The sequence below is a fragment of the Clarias gariepinus genome, chromosome 14 (assembly GCF_024256425.1).
Source record: "Clarias gariepinus isolate MV-2021 ecotype Netherlands chromosome 14, CGAR_prim_01v2, whole genome shotgun sequence".
Classification (NCBI taxonomy): domain Eukaryota; kingdom Metazoa; phylum Chordata; class Actinopteri; order Siluriformes; family Clariidae; genus Clarias; species Clarias gariepinus.
The window spans coordinates 6,921,281-6,934,485 of record NC_071113.1 but is presented as its reverse complement, the minus strand read 5'-3'; the positions used below and the strand labels follow the sequence as shown (position 1 = coordinate 6,934,485).

General features: G+C 44.0%; 13 non-coding genes across 13 annotated transcripts; all 13 read right to left on the bottom strand.

Moving 5' to 3' along the window:
* Positions 1-242: 242 nt before the first annotated feature.
* Positions 243-314, bottom strand: trnap-ugg (transfer RNA proline (anticodon UGG)). The gene has a single exon. It is a non-coding gene; the product is annotated as a tRNA-Pro (tRNA).
* Positions 315-1,177: 863 nt separating this feature from the next.
* On the bottom strand, positions 1,178-1,249 carry trnap-agg (transfer RNA proline (anticodon AGG)). The gene has a single exon. It is a non-coding gene; the product is annotated as a tRNA-Pro (tRNA).
* Positions 1,250-2,752: 1,503 nt separating this feature from the next.
* trnap-agg (transfer RNA proline (anticodon AGG)) lies at positions 2,753-2,824 on the bottom strand. Its single transcript has one exon. It is a non-coding gene; the product is annotated as a tRNA-Pro (tRNA).
* A 568-nt stretch (positions 2,825-3,392) lies between these two features.
* On the bottom strand, positions 3,393-3,464 carry trnap-ugg (transfer RNA proline (anticodon UGG)). Its single transcript has one exon. It is a non-coding gene; the product is annotated as a tRNA-Pro (tRNA).
* Positions 3,465-4,327: 863 nt separating this feature from the next.
* Positions 4,328-4,399, bottom strand: trnap-agg (transfer RNA proline (anticodon AGG)). Its single transcript has one exon. It is a non-coding gene; the product is annotated as a tRNA-Pro (tRNA).
* Positions 4,400-5,862: 1,463 nt separating this feature from the next.
* trnap-agg (transfer RNA proline (anticodon AGG)) lies at positions 5,863-5,934 on the bottom strand. The gene has a single exon. It is a non-coding gene; the product is annotated as a tRNA-Pro (tRNA).
* A 568-nt stretch (positions 5,935-6,502) lies between these two features.
* On the bottom strand, positions 6,503-6,574 carry trnap-ugg (transfer RNA proline (anticodon UGG)). Its single transcript has one exon. It is a non-coding gene; the product is annotated as a tRNA-Pro (tRNA).
* An 863-nt stretch (positions 6,575-7,437) lies between these two features.
* On the bottom strand, positions 7,438-7,509 carry trnap-agg (transfer RNA proline (anticodon AGG)). The gene has a single exon. It is a non-coding gene; the product is annotated as a tRNA-Pro (tRNA).
* Positions 7,510-8,972: 1,463 nt separating this feature from the next.
* Positions 8,973-9,044, bottom strand: trnap-agg (transfer RNA proline (anticodon AGG)). The gene has a single exon. It is a non-coding gene; the product is annotated as a tRNA-Pro (tRNA).
* Positions 9,045-9,612: 568 nt separating this feature from the next.
* On the bottom strand, positions 9,613-9,684 carry trnap-ugg (transfer RNA proline (anticodon UGG)). Its single transcript has one exon. It is a non-coding gene; the product is annotated as a tRNA-Pro (tRNA).
* An 825-nt stretch (positions 9,685-10,509) lies between these two features.
* On the bottom strand, positions 10,510-10,581 carry trnap-agg (transfer RNA proline (anticodon AGG)). Its single transcript has one exon. It is a non-coding gene; the product is annotated as a tRNA-Pro (tRNA).
* A 1,503-nt stretch (positions 10,582-12,084) lies between these two features.
* On the bottom strand, positions 12,085-12,156 carry trnap-agg (transfer RNA proline (anticodon AGG)). The gene has a single exon. It is a non-coding gene; the product is annotated as a tRNA-Pro (tRNA).
* Positions 12,157-12,724: 568 nt separating this feature from the next.
* trnap-ugg (transfer RNA proline (anticodon UGG)) lies at positions 12,725-12,796 on the bottom strand. Its single transcript has one exon. It is a non-coding gene; the product is annotated as a tRNA-Pro (tRNA).
* Positions 12,797-13,205: the final 409 nt, after the last annotated feature.

Here is a 13,205-nt window from a genome sequence, read left to right as displayed (position 1 = left end):
CCTGGCCTCCTCATGTTTTAAGATGGTTTTGTTGAAAAGGAATTCACATGTAAAGTGGTGAGCCTTGGAAACATGGCTTTGTTTTCACAAGGAATGATCAGCCATGTCACAGTGGTGCAGCTGGACAGAGAATTATGGACTCAACTGGAGTTGGAACCTTTCTTGACCTCTCATGAACCAAGCACCCTTGTCAGAACCACTTGTTCCACAGAGAGGTCAACTTCATGTTCAATGTAAAACCAGGGCTCGTCCGGGATTTGAACCCGGGACCTCTCGCACCCAAAGCGAGAATCATACGCCTAGACCAACGAGCCAGCATGCCTTTCAGTGGAGGTGCTCAGACGGAATGCTCAACTCCTGACATCATTCCTCAAGACATTATGGGGAACAAAGGATCAAGGTTTCTAGTAGTTCTTCAGAACACATTTATGTTTTTTATTAATTCCAGTCCATTTAAACAGGGCCAGAATTGTCTTTGTGGACAGCGTTTCCACATGAAAAGGCTTTGCGACAACTTTGGGAGCTGCAGCAGACTACCTGCTACAATGTGTAACCAGAAAAGTGGTTGCTTTTGTCACCATTACTTATAAGAGCTGCAGAAACTCCCTCGACTCCAATCTGTATGAAAAGATACTTTAACAAACTGAGGTCTTGTTCAATCCTTTGTCCTAAATCAGGCTTTTTGCTGGTGAGAAATAGAGAATTCTTAATGCTATCCAGAGAGGAAAAAATCAAGGCTGGAATAGGCTGCAGGAACTCCTGCTTCACATTGTTTTCATGCCCTGAGTGAAAGGTCCTTCAATTCACCTCTATTAAAACAGCGATGAAAGTGATTTGTGAGCAATTCCACAAAGAGCCTTTTATCATCTCTGTGCACTATCTCAAGAACTGTACTGTTTACGTCTCAAGATGTTTTTGTAGAAGCAGAATGAACCTGATGTGCATGAGTCTGGGAAACAAGGATTTGCTTAAAGACAAGATCTGGTTGACAGGGACTTATGTTCTGATTTGGAACCTGAAACCTCTCATTAACCACCAGGCTAATCAGATACATCTGTCCAAGGTTGCAGTGTGTGATGTTCCACGGAGAGTGGTCACTGTAAAATCGGGGTTCAACCAGGATCTCACAGAGAAAAGTCACTGTGATGTTCCGCTCAGAGTGGTCACTTTTAAATCAGGGCTCGTCCGGGATTTGAACCCGGGACCTCTCGCACCCTAAGCGAGAATCATACCCCTAGACCAACGAGCCAGACTGTGGGAGTACAGGATGGCTGTTGGCTGGTAACTGTATATTTTCAATGTTTTTCAGCAAATGTCTGCAGGTAATACTCAACACATAGGGTTGCAGAGCAAATTAAGTGGGGGGAAAGTTCAAGTCACCCAGGCTTTCTTCGCAACGTCTGTATGGTTGTGCCCTTTACACTCAAGTCGAACAGGGCTAGAGTACAAGTGTCGTGGATGACAGCAAATCTCACAAGCAGGGTTTGTAATTCCTGCAGGAGTTGCAGCAGTATATCATCAATCATAACTAAGAAGAACTTTATTTGTTGATTTGCCCCTGGTGTATTACATCTGCCTGGCCTCCTCATGTTTTAAGATGGTTTTGTTGAAAAGGAATTCACATGTAAAGTGGTGAGCCTTGGAAACATGGCTTTGTTTTCACAAGGAATGATCAGCCATGTCACAGTGGTGCAGCTGGACAGAGAATTATGGACTCAACTGGAGTTGGAACCTTTCTTGACCTCTCATGAACCAAGCACCCTTGTCAGAACCACTTGTTCCACAGAGAGGTCAACTTCTTGTTCAATGTAAAACCAGGGCTCGTCCGGGATTTGAACCAGGGACCTCTCGCACCCAAAGCGAGAATCATACGCCTAGACCAACGAGCCAGCATGCCTTTCGGTGGAGGTGCTCAGACGGAATGCTCAACTCCTGACATCATTCCTCAAGACATTATGGGGAACAAAGGATCAAGGTTTCTAGTAGTTCTTCAGAACACATTTATGTTTTTTATTAATTCCAGTCCATTTAAACAGGGCCAGAATTGTCTTTGTGGACAGCGTTTCCACATGAAAAGGCTTTGCGACAACTTTGGGAGCTGCAGCAGACTACCTGCTACAATGTGTAACCAGAAAAGTGGTTGCTTTTGTCACCATTACTTATAAGAGCTGCAGAAACTCCCTCGACTCCAATCTGTATGAAAAGATACTTTAACAAACTGAGGTCTTGTTCAATCCTTTGTCCTAAATCAGGCTTTTTGCTGGTGAGAAATAGAGAATTCTTAATGCTATCCAGAGAGGAAAAAATCAAGGCTGGAATAGGCTGCAGGAACTCCTGCTTCACATTGTTTTCATGCCCTGAGTGAAAGGTCCTTCAATTCACCTCTATTAAAACAGCGATGAAAGTGATTTGTGAGCAATTCCACAAAGAGCCTTTTATCATCTCTGTGCACTATCTCAAGAACTGTACTGTTTACGTCTCAAGATGTTTTTGTAGAAGCAGAATGAACCTGATGTGCATGAGTCTGGGAAACAAGGATTTGCTTAAAGACAAGATCTGGTTGACAGGGACTTATGTTCTGATTTGGAACCTGAAACCTCTCATTAACCACCAGGCTAATCAGATACATCTGTCCAAGGTTGCAGTGTGTGATGTTCCACGGAGAGTGGTCACTGTAAAATCGGGGTTCAACCAGGATCTCACAGAGAAAAGTCACTGTGATGTTCCGCTCAGAGTGGTCACTTTTAAATCAGGGCTCGTCCGGGATTTGAACCCGGGACCTCTCGCACCCTAAGCGAGAATCATACCCCTAGACCAACGAGCCAGACTGTGGGAGTACGGGATGGCTGTTGGCTGGTAACTGTATATTTTCAATGTTTTTCAGCAAATGTCTGCAGGTAATACTCAACACATAGGGTTGCAGAGCAAATTAAGTGGGGGGAAAGTTCAAGTCACCCAGGCTTTCTTCGCAACGTCTGTATGGTTGTGCCCTTTACACTCAAGTCGAACAGGGCTAGAGTACAAGTGTCGTGGATGACAGCAAATCTCACAAGCAGGGTTTGTAATTCCTGCAGGAGTTGCAGCAGTATATCATCAATCATAACTAAGAAGAACTTTATTTGTTGATTTGCCCCTGGTGTATTACATCTGCCTGGCCTCCTCATGTTTTAAGATGGTTTTGTTGAAAAGGAATTCACATGTAAAGTGGTGAGCCTTGGAAACATGGCTTTGTTTTCACAAGGAATGATCAGCCATGTCACAGTGGTGCAGCTGGACAGAGAATTATGGACTCAACTGGAGTTGGAACCTTTCTTGACCTCTCATGAACCAAGCACCCTTGTCAGAACCACTTGTTCCACAGAGAGGTCAACTTCATGTTCAATGTAAAACCAGGGCTCGTCCGGGATTTGAACCCGGGACCTCTCGCACCCAAAGCGAGAATCATACGCCTAGACCAACGAGCCAGCATGCCTTTCAGTGGAGGTGCTCAGACGGAATGCTCAACTCCTGACATCATTCCTCAAGACATTATGGGGAACAAAGGATCAAGGTTTCTAGTAGTTCTTCAGAACACATTTATGTTTTTTATTAATTCCAGTCCATTTAAACAGGGCCAGAATTGTCTTTGTGGACAGCGTTTCCACATGAAAAGGCTTTGCGACAACTTTGGGAGCTGCAGCAGACTACCTGCTACAATGTGTAACCAGAAAAGTGGTTGCTTTTGTCACCATTACTTATAAGAGCTGCAGAAACTCCCTCGACTCCAATCTGTATGAAAAGATACTTTAACAAACTGAGGTCTTGTTCAATCCTTTGTCCTAAATCAGGCTTTTTGCTGGTGAGAAATAGAGAATTCTTAATGCTATCCAGAGAGGAAAAAATCAAGGCTGGAATAGGCTGCAGGAACTCCTGCTTCACATTGTTTTCATGCCCTGAGTGAAAGGTCCTTCAATTCACCTCTATTAAAACAGCGATGAAAGTGATTTGTGAGCAATTCCACAAAGAGCCTTTTATCATCTCTGTGCACTATCTCAAGAACTGTACTGTTTACGTCTCAAGATGTTTTTGTAGAAGCAGAATGAACCTGATGTGCATGAGTCTGGGAAACAAGGATTTGCTTAAAGACAAGATCTGGTTGACAGGGACTTATGTTCTGATTTGGAACCTGAAACCTCTCATTAACCACCAGGCTAATCAGATACATCTGTCCAAGGTTGCAGTGTGTGATGTTCCACGGAGAGTGGTCACTGTAAAATCGGGGTTCAACCAGGATCTCACAGAGAAAAGTCACTGTGATGTTCCGCTCAGAGTGGTCACTTTTAAATCAGGGCTCGTCCGGGATTTGAACCCGGGACCTCTCGCACCCTAAGCGAGAATCATACCCCTAGACCAACGAGCCAGACTGTGGGAGTACAGGATGGCTGTTGGCTGGTAACTGTATATTTTCAATGTTTTTCAGCAAATGTCTGCAGGTAATACTCAACACATAGGGTTGCAGAGCAAATTAAGTGGGGGGAAAGTTCAAGTCACCCAGGCTTTCTTCGCAACGTCTGTATGGTTGTGCCCTTTACACTCAAGTCGAACAGGGCTAGAGTACAAGTGTCGTGGATGACAGCAAATCTCACAAGCAGGGTTTGTAATTCCTGCAGGAGTTGCAGCAGTATATCATCAATCATAACTAAGAAGAACTTTATTTGTTGATTTGCCCCTGGTGTATTACATCTGCCTGGCCTCCTCATGTTTTAAGATGGTTTTGTTGAAAAGGAATTCACATGTAAAGTGGTGAGCCTTGGAAACATGGCTTTGTTTTCACAAGGAATGATCAGCCATGTCACAGTGGTGCAGCTGGACAGAGAATTATGGACTCAACTGGAGTTGGAACCTTTCTTGACCTCTCATGAACCAAGCACCCTTGTCAGAACCACTTGTTCCACAGAGAGGTCAACTTCTTGTTCAATGTAAAACCAGGGCTCGTCCGGGATTTGAACCAGGGACCTCTCGCACCCAAAGCGAGAATCATACGCCTAGACCAACGAGCCAGCATGCCTTTCGGGGGAGGTGCTCAGATGGAATGCTCAACATTTATGTTTTTTATTAATTCCAGTCCATTTTATTTTATTTTATTAAGTCCAGTCCATTTAAACAGGGCCAGAATTGTCTTTGTGGACAGCGTTTCCACATGAAAAGGCTTTGTGACAACTTTGGGAGCTGCAGCAGACTACCTGCTACAATGTGTAACCAGAAAAGTGGTTGCTTTTGTCACCATTACTTATAAGAGCTGCAGAAACTCCCTCGACTCCAATCTGTATGAAAAGATACTTTAACAAACTGAGGTCTTGTTCAATCCTTTGTCCTAAATCAGGCTTTTTGCTGGTGAGAAATAGAGAATTCTTAATGCTATCCAGAGAGGAAAAAATCAAGGCTGGAATAGGCTGCAGGAACTCCTGCTTCACATTGTTTTCATGCCCTGAGTGAAAGGTCCTTCAATTCACCTCTATTAAAACAGCGATGAAAGTGATTTGTGAGCAATTCCACAAAGAGCCTTTTATCATCTCTGTGCACTATCTCAAGAACTGTACTGTTTACGTCTCAAGATGTTTTTGTAGAAGCAGAATGAACCTGATGTGCATGAGTCTGGGAAACAAGGATTTGCTTAAAGACAAGATCTGGTTGACAGGGACTTATGTTCTGATTTGGAACCTGAAACCTCTCATTAACCACCAGGCTAATCAGATACATCTGTCCAAGGTTGCAGTGTGTGATGTTCCACGGAGAGTGGTCACTGTAAAATCGGGGTTTAACCAGGATCTCACTGAGAAAAGTCACTGTGATGTTCCGCTCAGAGTGGTCACTTTTAAATCAGGGCTCGTCCGGGATTTGAACCCGGGACCTCTCGCACCCTAAGCGAGAATCATACCCCTAGACCAACGAGCCAGACTGTGGGAGTACGGGATGGCTGTTGGCTGGTAACTGTATATTTTCAATGTTTTTCAGCAAATGTCTGCAGGTAATACTCAACACATAGGGTTGCAGAGCAAATTAAGTGGGGGGAAAGTTCAAGTCACCCAGGCTTTCTTCGCAACGTCTGTATGGTTGTGCCCTTTACACTCAAGTCGAACAGGGCTAGAGTACAAGTGTCGTGGATGACAGCAAATCTCACAAGCAGGGTTTGTAATTCCTGCAGGAGTTGCAGCAGTATATCATCAATCATAACTAAGAAGAACTTTATTTGTTGATTTGCCCCTGGTGTATTACATCTGCCTGGCCTCCTCATGTTTTAAGATGGTTTTGTTGAAAAGGAATTCACATGTAAAGTGGTGAGCCTTGGAAACATGGCTTTGTTTTCACAAGGAATGATCAGCCATGTCACAGTGGTGCAGCTGGACAGAGAATTATGGACTCAACTGGAGTTGGAACCTTTCTTGACCTCTCATGAACCAAGCACCCTTGTCAGAACCACTTGTTCCACAGAGAGGTCAACTTCATGTTCAATGTAAAACCAGGGCTCGTCCGGGATTTGAACCCGGGACCTCTCGCACCCAAAGCGAGAATCATACGCCTAGACCAACGAGCCAGCATGCCTTTCGGTGGAGGTGCTCAGACGGAATGCTCAACTCCTGACATCATTCCTCAAGACATTATGGGGAACAAAGGATCAAGGTTTCTAGTAGTTCTTCAGAACACATTTATGTTTTTTATTAATTCCAGTCCATTTAAACAGGGCCAGAATTGTCTTTGTGGACAGCGTTTCCACATGAAAAGGCTTTGCGACAACTTTGGGAGCTGCAGCAGACTACCTGCTACAATGTGTAACCAGAAAAGTGGTTGCTTTTGTCACCATTACTTATAAGAGCTGCAGAAACTCCCTCGACTCCAATCTGTATGAAAAGATACTTTAACAAACTGAGGTCTTGTTCAATCCTTTGTCCTAAATCAGGCTTTTTGCTGGTGAGAAATAGAGAATTCTTAATGCTATCCAGAGAGGAAAAAATCAAGGCTGGAATAGGCTGCAGGAACTCCTGCTTCACATTGTTTTCATGCCCTGAGTGAAAGGTCCTTCAATTCACCTCTATTAAAACAGCGATGAAAGTGATTTGTGAGCAATTCCACAAAGAGCCTTTTATCATCTCTGTGCACTATCTCAAGAACTGTACTGTTTACGTCTCAAGATGTTTTTGTAGAAGCAGAATGAACCTGATGTGCATGAGTCTGGGAAACAAGGATTTGCTTAAAGACAAGATCTGGTTGACAGGGACTTATGTTCTGATTTGGAACCTGAAACCTCTCATTAACCACCAGGCTAATCAGATACATCTGTCCAAGGTTGCAGTGTGTGATGTTCCACGGAGAGTGGTCACTGTAAAATCGGGGTTCAACCAGGATCTCACAGAGAAAAGTCACTGTGATGTTCCGCTCAGAGTGGTCACTTTTAAATCAGGGCTCGTCCGGGATTTGAACCCGGGACCTCTCGCACCCTAAGCGAGAATCATACCCCTAGACCAACGAGCCAGACTGTGGGAGTACAGGATGGCTGTTGGCTGGTAACTGTATATTTTCAATGTTTTTCAGCAAATGTCTGCAGGTAATACTCAACACATAGGGTTGCAGAGCAAATTAAGTGGGGGGAAAGTTCAAGTCACCCAGGCTTTCTTCGCAACGTCTGTATGGTTGTGCCCTTTACACTCAAGTCGAACAGGGCTAGAGTACAAGTGTCGTGGATGACAGCAAATCTCACAAGCAGGGTTTGTAATTCCTGCAGGAGTTGCAGCAGTATATCATCAATCATAACTAAGAAGAACTTTATTTGTTGATTTGCCCCTGGTGTATTACATCTGCCTGGCCTCCTCATGTTTTAAGATGGTTTTGTTGAAAAGGAATTCACATGTAAAGTGGTGAGCCTTGGAAACATGGCTTTGTTTTCACAAGGAATGATCAGCCATGTCACAGTGGTGCAGCTGGACAGAGAATTATGGACTCAACTGGAGTTGGAACCTTTCTTGACCTCTCATGAACCAAGCACCCTTGTCAGAACCACTTGTTCCACAGAGAGGTCAACTTCTTGTTCAATGTAAAACCAGGGCTCGTCCGGGATTTGAACCAGGGACCTCTCGCACCCAAAGCGAGAATCATACGCCTAGACCAACGAGCCAGCATGCCTTTCGGGGGAGGTGCTCAGATGGAATGCTCAACATTTATGTTTTTTATTAATTCCAGTCCATTTTATTTTATTTTATTAAGTCCAGTCCATTTAAACAGGGCCAGAATTGTCTTTGTGGACAGCGTTTCCACATGAAAAGGCTTTGCGACAACTTTGGGAGCTGCAGCAGACTACCTGCTACAATGTGTAACCAGAAAAGTGGTTGCTTTTGTCACCATTACTTATAAGAGCTGCAGAAACTCCCTCGACTCCAATCTGTATGAAAAGATACTTTAACAAACTGAGGTCTTGTTCAATCCTTTGTCCTAAATCAGGCTTTTTGCTGGTGAGAAATAGAGAATTCTTAATGCTATCCAGAGAGGAAAAAATCAAGGCTGGAATAGGCTGCAGGAACTCCTGCTTCACATTGTTTTCATGCCCTGAGTGAAAGGTCCTTCAATTCACCTCTATTAAAACAGCGATGAAAGTGATTTGTGAGCAATTCCACAAAGAGCCTTTTATCATCTCTGTGCACTATCTCAAGAACTGTACTGTTTACGTCTCAAGATGTTTTTGTAGAAGCAGAATGAACCTGATGTGCATGAGTCTGGGAAACAAGGATTTGCTTAAAGACAAGATCTGGTTGACAGGGACTTATGTTCTGATTTGGAACCTGAAACCTCTCATTAACCACCAGGCTAATCAGATACATCTGTCCAAGGTTGCAGTGTGTGATGTTCCACGGAGAGTGGTCACTGTAAAATCGGGGTTCAACCAGGATCTCACTGAGAAAAGTCACTGTGATGTTCCGCTCAGAGTGGTCACTTTTAAATCAGGGCTCGTCCGGGATTTGAACCCGGGACCTCTCGCACCCTAAGCGAGAATCATACCCCTAGACCAACGAGCCAGACTGTGGGAGTACGGGATGGCTGTTGGCTGGTAACTGTATATTTTCAATGTTTTTCAGCAAATGTCTGCAGGTAATACTCAACACATAGGGTTGCAGAGCAAATTAAGTGGGGGGAAAGTTCAAGTCACCCAGGCTTTCTTCGCAACGTCTGTATGGTTGTGCCCTTTACACTCAAGTCGAACAGGGCTAGAGTACAAGTGTCGTGGATGACAGCAAATCTCACAAGCAGGGTTTGTAATTCCTGCAGGAGTTGCAGCAGTATATCATCAATCATAACTAAGAAGAACTTTATTTGTTGATTTGCCCCTGGTGTATTACATCTGCCTGGCCTCCTCATGTTTTAAGATGGTTTTGTTGAAAAGGAATTCACATGTAAAGTGGTGAGCCTTGGAAACATGGCTTTGTTTTCACAAGGAATGATCAGCCATGTCACAGTGGTGCAGCTGGACAGAGAATTATGGACTCAACTGGAGTTGGAACCTTTCTTGACCTCTCATGAACCAAGCACCCTTGTCAGAACCACTTGTTCCACAGAGAGGTCAACTTCTTGTTCAATGTAAAACCAGGGCTCGTCCGGGATTTGAACCCGGGACCTCTCGCACCCAAAGCGAGAATCATACGCCTAGACCAACGAGCCAGCATGCCTTTCGGTGGAGGTGCTCAGACGGAATGCTCAACTCCTGACATCATTCCTCAAGACATTATGGGGAACAAAGGATCAAGGTTTCTAGTAGTTCTTCAGAACACATTTATGTTTTTTATTAATTCCAGTCCATTTAAACAGGGCCAGAATTGTCTTTGTGGACAGCGTTTCCACATGAAAAGGCTTTGCGACAACTTTGGGAGCTGCAGCAGACTACCTGCTACAATGTGTAACCAGAAAAGTGGTTGCTTTTGTCACCATTACTTATAAGAGCTGCAGAAACTCCCTCGACTCCAATCTGTATGAAAAGATACTTTAACAAACTGAGGTCTTGTTCAATCCTTTGTCCTAAATCAGGCTTTTTGCTGGTGAGAAATAGAGAATTCTTAATGCTATCCAGAGAGGAAAAAATCAAGGCTGGAATAGGCTGCAGGAACTCCTGCTTCACATTGTTTTCATGCCCTGAGTGAAAGGTCCTTCAATTCACCTCTATTAAAACAGCGATGAAAGTGATTTGTGAGCAATTCCACAAAGAGCCTTTTATCATCTCTGTGCACTATCTCAAGAACTGTACTGTTTACGTCTCAAGATGTTTTTGTAGAAGCAGAATGAACCTGATGTGCATGAGTCTGGGAAACAAGGATTTGCTTAAAGACAAGATCTGGTTGACAGGGACTTATGTTCTGATTTGGAACCTGAAACCTCTCATTAACCACCAGGCTAATCAGATACATCTGTCCACGGAGAGTGGTCACTGTAAAATCGGGGTTCAACCAGGATCTCACTGAGAAAAGTCACTGTGTGGTCACTTTTAAATCAGAGCTCGTCCAGGATTTGAACCCGGGACCTCTCGCACCCTAAGCGAGAATCATACCCCTAGACCAACGAGCCAGACTGTGAGAGTACGGGATGGCTGTTGGCTGGTAACTGTATATTTTCAATGTTTTTCAGCAAATGTCTGCAGGTAATACTCAACACATAGGGTTGCAGAGCAAATTAAGTGGGGGGAAAGTTCAAGTCACCCAGGCTTTCTTCGCAATGTCTGTATGGTTGTGCCCTTTACACTCAAGTCGAACAGGGCTAGAGTACAAGTGTCGTGGATGACAGCAAATCTCACAAGCAGGGTTTGTAATTCCTGCAGGAGTTGCAGCAGTATATCATCAATCATAACTAAGAAGAACTTTATTTGTTGATTTGCCCCTGGTGTATTACATCTGCCTGGCCTCCTCATGTTTTAAGATGGTTTTGTTGAAAAGGAATTCACATGTAAAGTGGTGAGCCTTGGAAACATGGCTTTGTTTTCACAAGGAATGATCAGCCATGTCACAGTGGTGCAGCTAGACAGAGAATTATGGACTCAACTGGAGTTGGAACCTTTCTTGACCTCTCATGAACCAAGCACCCTTGTCAGAACCACTTGTTCCACAGAGAGGTCAACTTCTTGTTCAATGTAAAACCAGGGCTCGTCCGGGATTTGAACCAGGGACCTCTCGCACCCAAAGCGAGAATCATACGCCTAGACCAACGAGCCAGCATGCCTTTCGGGGGAGGTGCTCAGACGGAATGCTCAACTCCTGACATCATTCCTCAAGACATTATGGGGAACAAAGGATCAAGGTTTCTAGTAGTTCTTTAGAACACATTTATGTTTTTTATTAATTCCAGTCCATTTAAACAGGGCCAGAATTGTCTTTGTGGACAGCGTTTCCACATGAAAAGGCTTTGCGACAACTTTGGGAGCTGCAGCAGACTACCTGCTACAATGTGTAACCAGAAAAGTGGTTGCTTTTGTCACCATTACTTATAACAGCTGCAGAAACTCCCTCGACTCCAATCTGTATGAAAAGATACTTTAACAAACTGAGGTCTTGTTCAATCCTTTGTCCTAAATCAGGCTTTTTGCTGGTGAGAAATAGAGAATTCTTAATGCTATCCAGAGAGGAAAAAATCAAGGCTGGAATAGGCTGCAGGAACTCCTGCTTCACATTGTTTTCATGCCCTGAGTGAAAGGTCCTTTAATTCACCTCTATTAAAACAGCGATGAAAGTGATTTGTGAGCAATTCCACAAAGAGCCTTTTATCATCTCTGTGCACTATCTCAAGAACTGTACTGTTTACGTCTCAAGATGTTTTTGTAGAAGCAGAATGAACCTGATGTGCATGAGTCTGGGAAACAAGGATTTGCTTAAAGACAAGATCTGGTTGACAGGGACTTATGTTCTGATTTGGAACCTGAAACCTCTCATTAACCACCAAGCTAATCAGATACATCTGTCCAAGGTTGCAGTGTGTGATGTTCCACGGAGAGTGGTCACTGTAAAATCGGGGTTCAACCAGGATCTCACTGAGAAAAGTCACTGTGATGTTCCGCTCAGAGTGGTCACTTTTAAATCAGGGCTCGTCCGGGATTTGAACCCGGGACCTCTCGCACCCTAAGCGAGAATCATACCCCTAGACCAACGAGCCAGACTGTGGTAGTACGGGATGGCTGTTGGCTGGTAACTGTATATTTTCAATGTTTTTCAGCAAATGTCTGCAGGTAATACTCAACACATAGGGTTGCAGAGCAAATTAAGTCGGGGGAAAGTTCAAGTCACCCAGGCTTTCTTCGCAACGTCTGTATGGTTGTGCCCTTTACACTCAAGTCGAACAGGGCTAGAGTACAAGTGTCGTGGATGACAGCAAATCTCACAAGCAGGGTTTGTAATTCCTGCAGGAGTTGCAGCAGTATATCATCAATCATAACTAAGAAGAACTTTATGAGTTGATTTGCCCCTGGTGTATTACATCTGCCTGGCCTCCTCATGTTTTAAGATGGTTTTGTTGAAAAGGAATTAACATGTAAAGTGGTGAGCCTTGGAAACATGGCTTTGTATTTACAAGGAATGATCAGCCATGTCACAGTGGTGCAGCTGGACAGAGAATTATGGACTCAACTGGAGTTGGAACCTTTCTTGACCTCTCATGAACCAAGCACCCTTGTCAGAACCACTTGTTCCACAGAGAGGTCAACTTCTTGTTCAATGTAAAACCAGGGCTCGTCCGGGATTTGAACCCGGGACCTCTCGCACCCAAAGCGAGAATCATACGCCTAGACCAACAAGCCAGCATGCCTTTTGGTGGAGGTGCTCAGACGGAATGCTCAACTCCTGACATCATTCCTCAAGACATTATGGGGAACAATAGATCAAGGTTTCTAGTAGTTCTTCAGAACACATTTATGTTTTTTATTAATTCCAGTCCATTTAAACAGGGCCAGAATTGTCTTTGTGGACAGCGTTTCCACATGAAAAGGCTTTGCGACAACTTTGGGAGCTGCAGCAGACTACCTGCTACAATGTGTAACCAGAAAAGTGGTTGCTTTTGTCACCATTACTTATAAGAGCTGCAGAAACTCCCTCGACTCCAATCTGTATGAAAAGATACTTTAACAAACTGAGGTCTTGTTCAATCCTTTGTCCTAAATCAGGCTTTTTGCTGGTGAGAAATAGAGAATTCTTAAAGCTATCCAGAGA